Source organism: Alosa pseudoharengus, unplaced genomic scaffold (genome assembly GCF_046254945.1).
Source record: "Alosa pseudoharengus isolate Yale_2024_CS ecotype anadromous, Long Island Sound unplaced genomic scaffold, YU_APseudo_1.1 YU_APseudo_1.1_scf_9, whole genome shotgun sequence".
NCBI classification, from domain to species: Eukaryota; Metazoa; Chordata; class Actinopteri; order Clupeiformes; family Clupeidae; genus Alosa; species Alosa pseudoharengus.
In genome coordinates, this window is record NW_027468881.1 from 31,563,869 (window position 1) to 31,569,324 (window position 5,456).

At 42.4% G+C, this 5,456-nt stretch overlaps 1 long non-coding RNA gene across 1 annotated transcript; it reads right to left on the reverse strand.

Annotated features, from left to right (window-relative positions):
* Nucleotides 1–1,129: 1,129 nt before the first annotated feature.
* Nucleotides 1,130–2,069, reverse strand: LOC143115471 (uncharacterized). The gene is made up of 5 exons (XR_012985108.1): nt 1,989–2,069; nt 1,837–1,899; nt 1,659–1,691; nt 1,297–1,537; nt 1,130–1,211 (listed from the first exon to the last, which is right to left on the reverse strand). It is a non-coding gene; the product is annotated as an uncharacterized LOC143115471 (long non-coding RNA).
* Nucleotides 2,070–5,456: the final 3,387 nt, after the last annotated feature.

Below are 5,456 nucleotides of genomic sequence, written 5' to 3' on the forward strand. Positions count from 1 at the left end.
TTTGAAAATTGGTCAACAAACTTTGGTGCTGATGGATGGCTGATGGATGATAAGTTTTCCTATGCAGTTATGGTTGAAATAATAGCCCATCAGCGCATCTCTAGTGTGTGTGCCTCTCTCTCGCTCAGAGGGGAGGGAGAGGCTGAGGGTCGATCCAGCATGGATTCTAAACTCTGTGGTGGATAGGATCTACAATTAGGTGTTAATAATATTACCACGCTAGGTCGAAGTACTCCCAAGTGCTATTGCGCCACACATTGTAGTTCTCCTGTTTATTCGCTTGGAAAATCGCCACGTTTCATGTTGTGTGACGTACACATTTTTATCAACTACTCGTGCAACTGTATTTAAGTAGGGAAAACGTGGAGGTGTTTGGTTACTGCTATGTTCCTCTCTCTACGGCCACGGCAGAGCCCGCTAGCATAGCAACATGCTAACACATTCGCGCCGCGCAACAGAGCGTTTGAGTGCACCTACCGGCGCGGGAGAGGTATGACTCAACTCGTGAAAGTTAAGGTAAGAACATATATTACTACTGATTTTGGGTGGCGTGTTCCTTTAATATAAAATAATCAAAATACAAAAAAATATAAAAGGTCTAAAAATATATATAAACATCAGACTCCATGTTACCCAAGTATACTAACACAAGGAATTTGACTTTGGTAGATGCTCTATACACAATATACAAAACAACTATACAAATAAGACATAATACCTACATAAGTACACATGGAGTGTGATGTAGAGTGCAAAGTAATAGTGCAAATGTAATGGTCAAGACACATATTGGAATGATAAAGTATGTAATGTGCAGGTGAACGGTCAAAGTGGGGATGACCCCACTTATCTGCAGTTCAGGAGGGTGACGGAAGTGGGAAAAGAGTTGTTCTTGTGTCTGGTTGTTTTTGTGTGCAGGGATCTGTAGTGCCTGCCAGAGGGGAGGAAGTTAAAGAGTGTGTGTGCAGGATATGTGGAGTCTTTGGTGATGGTCTCTGCCTGCTTAGGTCCCAGAGTACAAGTCCTGGAGGGACGGCATTTTGTTCCTCCTCTCCTGCAGCTCAGTGACTGTCGAGCAGGACGACAGCAATATGTCATCGACTGGAGCAGAGGGAGGTGACTGAGAGATCCTTAAGAGCATGAGCAGCTCATCCATCTTCTTCTCAAATGCGTCCATTCGCTGTGCCATGCGGTAATGGTTGTCCTTATTGCTATGGAAAAATGGATGGTGTTAGTTTTAGTTGTTAAATACATTATATACTTGCATATGTGAACAAATTAAGTGAATCTTCTTACCTCTTATTTCCGTCTCCATGGCCAAGCCACCTCCCTCTGTGTGATGAGTCACTTGTGCTGTTTACAACAAAAAAAAAGTTACTTACTCTCAAGTTCCTTGTCATGAAATTGTATTTACTTGGAAATGGAAAATTCAAAGACACTGTACCTTCAACTGGGTCCCAAGATGAAGTGGCAGGCGTTATAATAGACCCATCCAGCTCTGGGCAATGAGCTGGTTGCCTGTGTGGTGTTGACTCATCTAAAAAGAAAGTAAATATGAATATTGGTCAGTTAATTTATGGTAGGTTTCTTGCACATGACATTTGCAAAAGATAAACCTATGCTGTTACATTAAACAATCGCTAAAAAGAAAAACTCACATGCAGGTGGTGGAGGCAGTGACATCTGCTGACCTAAAAAAAGGCAGGAAGAGACAAATACATCAGAACAGCCACATGATATGCACCAGGTTAATAAACATGAATGTCAGTAGTTCCATGGTAGGAAATATGACTCAACTGGTTTTCTTTAATAATACATGTATAAATGTTAACTTACAGACAGGGCTTCCAGGCACACGCACCATCCTGGAATGCTTTCTTGCTTGCGGAACGGATTCATCTGAAATAAAAGACCATACAATCTGCACTGATTGCAAAAAGAATATTTGAATTGTGCAAATAATGTAGTCTGTATTTAAGAGGTCTTACCATCACGTGACCCTGCACTGCCTTTTGTGGACGCTCGCATGTTCTTCTGCCTCAATGCTAGAAGTGTCCATCAGCCGCTGACACTTTTCCATAGCTTTGGTGTATGAATCTACGTTAAGAGAACAACGTTTTTGTGAGCCAGTAGTAGAGCAAAGCAGTATTTCCATATAGAGAAAACTATTATTGATAGTATTGCAGCAATCAGTCATCTGTACACAACCAGATTTTCTTGACTGGATATTTGGCCCAGCTTTTGACTTGATTTTTGTATTGTAGCCCAGAGAATTTCTAATGGGGAGACACAGCATCCTTAGAAATGCATGGGCTTAGTTTGTAAAGCCAGTATGGCAGCTGTGTATAGCCTACATTCCGCCCCTTCCTGTATGCTTCCCAACAGACCTCTGAAGTTCGCCTACAAAAAGGAACCAAAACTGCCATCTTTGCCTATAAGGAGATCAGGGTGTTAATTTAACCTAACTACCTATGACAAGTTACATTGCAAGTTAGGTCTGGGGTAGCAAAAATCTAAGTTGCTGTCTTAACGTAGCAGGCCTACCGAAGATCACAGTTAGCCTACCACTCGAAGGCAGAGGACAAAAGTGTGTTGAGCAAAATGTCTGCATTTCAGACTTCTTCATCCCCGGGAGAGTGCAATAATTATCTCCCCATGTTATTTTCCCATAGCAAAAATTGCAAGATAGGCTACCGGATCTCAGCTTTTTGAAGGCAAAATTCAGAGGTCTATTCACTTGAATCGTCTATCCGATAAACTGTGTTACAAGATGGCCGCCGATGTATACATTATCTTCTCTATGGCTCTAGTGTAGCCTACATATGCAGGACTGTTCAGTAGGTTATACCCACTTAAAAAGCATCACCATCTCAGTATAGCCTACCCACTTAAAATAGACTATGATACATTTGGGATTGATCACAGTATAGCCTACCCACTACAGCTAACTACTAGCCTACATCACAGTAGCCTAGATCCAGCTACATACAGTATCCACTAGCCTACTAGACTACACCACTGCTGCCGAGTGACTTGCCTAAAAGGACTGTACACTAAAACTCGGTTAGTAGGCTTCAGTTAATAGCAACCCATTTTACGTCAGATATTTGAATAAACATTTTCAGAAAGGATGTGGTGTGTAGGATCACAGACAAGACATAATTTCGGAGTTTCCTCCACTCAGCTAGTGACGTCGTCTGCTGCCTCGTCACCAGCCGTCAATCAAGTTGACCACGCCCTTAATTATTCATACATTTAATATCTAAATGCGATCTAAACTAACGAGTTAGAAAAAAATTCACCCCCTCACAGTTCAGGCACTCGGGAACTACCAACAAATACAATAAAAGTCCATGGGACCAACCTGTAAAAGCATGAATTTATGCTGCGAAAACGGACATTTTAATATGGGGGTCTATGGACATTTGCTCCCTTTTGGGACCTGCCCCTAGCGGATTTTCGATGTATTGCAATTTTTCGCATTTCCGGGTAGGCTTCATAGACCTCTCCAGAATAAGTCCCGCCTCCTAACTTCCGTATCATCCAACGTTCGGTCGTCAAATGTCTATGGGAAATAACATGGCGTTTTGAAAGATCGTACCTGTCAAACTCTGTAGGTGACCACTGGATTTTTTTATTTTTCGGTGCCGTTTAAGTAGTATAGTCTATAGTATACTACTTAAACGGCACCGACAATCAAAAAATCCAGTGGAAACTAGATGGCAGAAGTGTGTAGGCCAATCTGCCCACCAGCTTTTTCTACTTCGTTACCTACAGATGTTTTACCGGTATGATATTTCGAAACGCCATGTTATTTCCCATAGACAATCGACGCCCGGAAGTTGGATGGATACGGAAGTTACGGAGGCGGGACTTATTCTGGAGAGGTCTATTGTTCAAATTAGAATGTTGCCGCTTGGCTGAAGCACAGTAAACACAGTCGGCCCGATCCTGGCTGAGTGCTGCCACTGTCGGCGGAGTTTCAGGTCGGCTGAGGCACTGTCCCCTTGAATGGGCCGACACTGACACGCAGTAGTTGGGCTGATTACTGAGTTTCTTATTTGGCCCGATTGCGGTTTGACGGGCTACTGCCAGTTTTCGAAGCAATCTCGGCAGACGGATTTCATACAGTGTGTGGCCCGATACTTCAGGAACGAACACTGATCAGTATCGCGACTGTTGGCGGCAAAAATTAAACATTTAGCGGCAGCCGGACGCTAAACGTAGGCTAAAGTGACTGTCGGCCCATTACATGTGGAAGAGCCACGAGCAGAGCAACTGTTCAGTTTGAAACCAGGACGGCGCGAAACTGTCTCGTTTTGGACACTGCCTGTGGTAAGTAACATGCAACTTTACCTTTACCTGTTATTGCATGTAAATCATTATGAATGTACGTAGGCTTATTATTGCAGACAAAGTTTAACAAGCAAGTAGCATAACAAGAATTAGCCTATCTCATCTAAAAATGGCGTCTCTTCCGTTTTGCTATGTTAAGACGGATCGCTACTTCCGGTCATGCGGAACACCATTCACGGTGAATGGCAATAGCACAGATGATTTGCACAAGGCGGTATTATGTACCTCTGTGTACCAACAGCAGATAAAAACAACCATATTTGAGCTTTCATAATTTTTCCCGCAATGTGGACCGTAGAAGAAAATGGATTCAAGCCATCAGGAGAGAGGAAGGCCCACTGTTTAACGTCTCTAATAGCACAGTCGTTTCTAGTATGCATTTCCATAGCAGTAACCTGTACAAAACACCTAGTGGTTTTAACAAACCAGAGTTAAACAAGACGCGGTACCTTTTGTTTTTTCATGGGTCTCTGACAAAAACCCAAGCCAGGAAGTCTGTTTTTGAGAGGACAACTGAGAGACTGGGGTTTGATGTTAATGAAGTCCAACAACCTTGTGGAAATGAAGATGTTGATCTTAGCTACGGACCACGACTACGACGCACGACCATCCCCTGGTAAGATTTGATCTGAGTAGATGAACTGGCAAGGAGATAAATAGCCAGGTGTACATTTGCATATACATTATGTTTATTTGGAGGATTTTACTGGCTCTGTGCACTAGATAATGAGTACTTAAATTGTACCAAAAACGTAAGAAATAACATTACAATGTGCAGTGCGGTAAAATTAGAATGATTTTGGATATTCGGCAGACATTCGACTGAGTTGATTTACTGTTACAACGTTGCTTGTTAATCGTGTGTCGCACACATCTAAGATTCTAGGCTTATAAATCACACAATTAAATCCCGTTTACAGAGGTCTCCAGCCCACATTTGGTGAAAAGAAGACTTCTTTTGAAGCCACAATATTTCACTTGTAATAACATGCTAACGCAAAACAGTAGAAGCACGCCGCAAACGTTATACACAACCTATTGCTCTGGACTACCTTTCAGTTGGTTTTTCAAAATAATAGTCCCCCTTCTGTATTCAACGA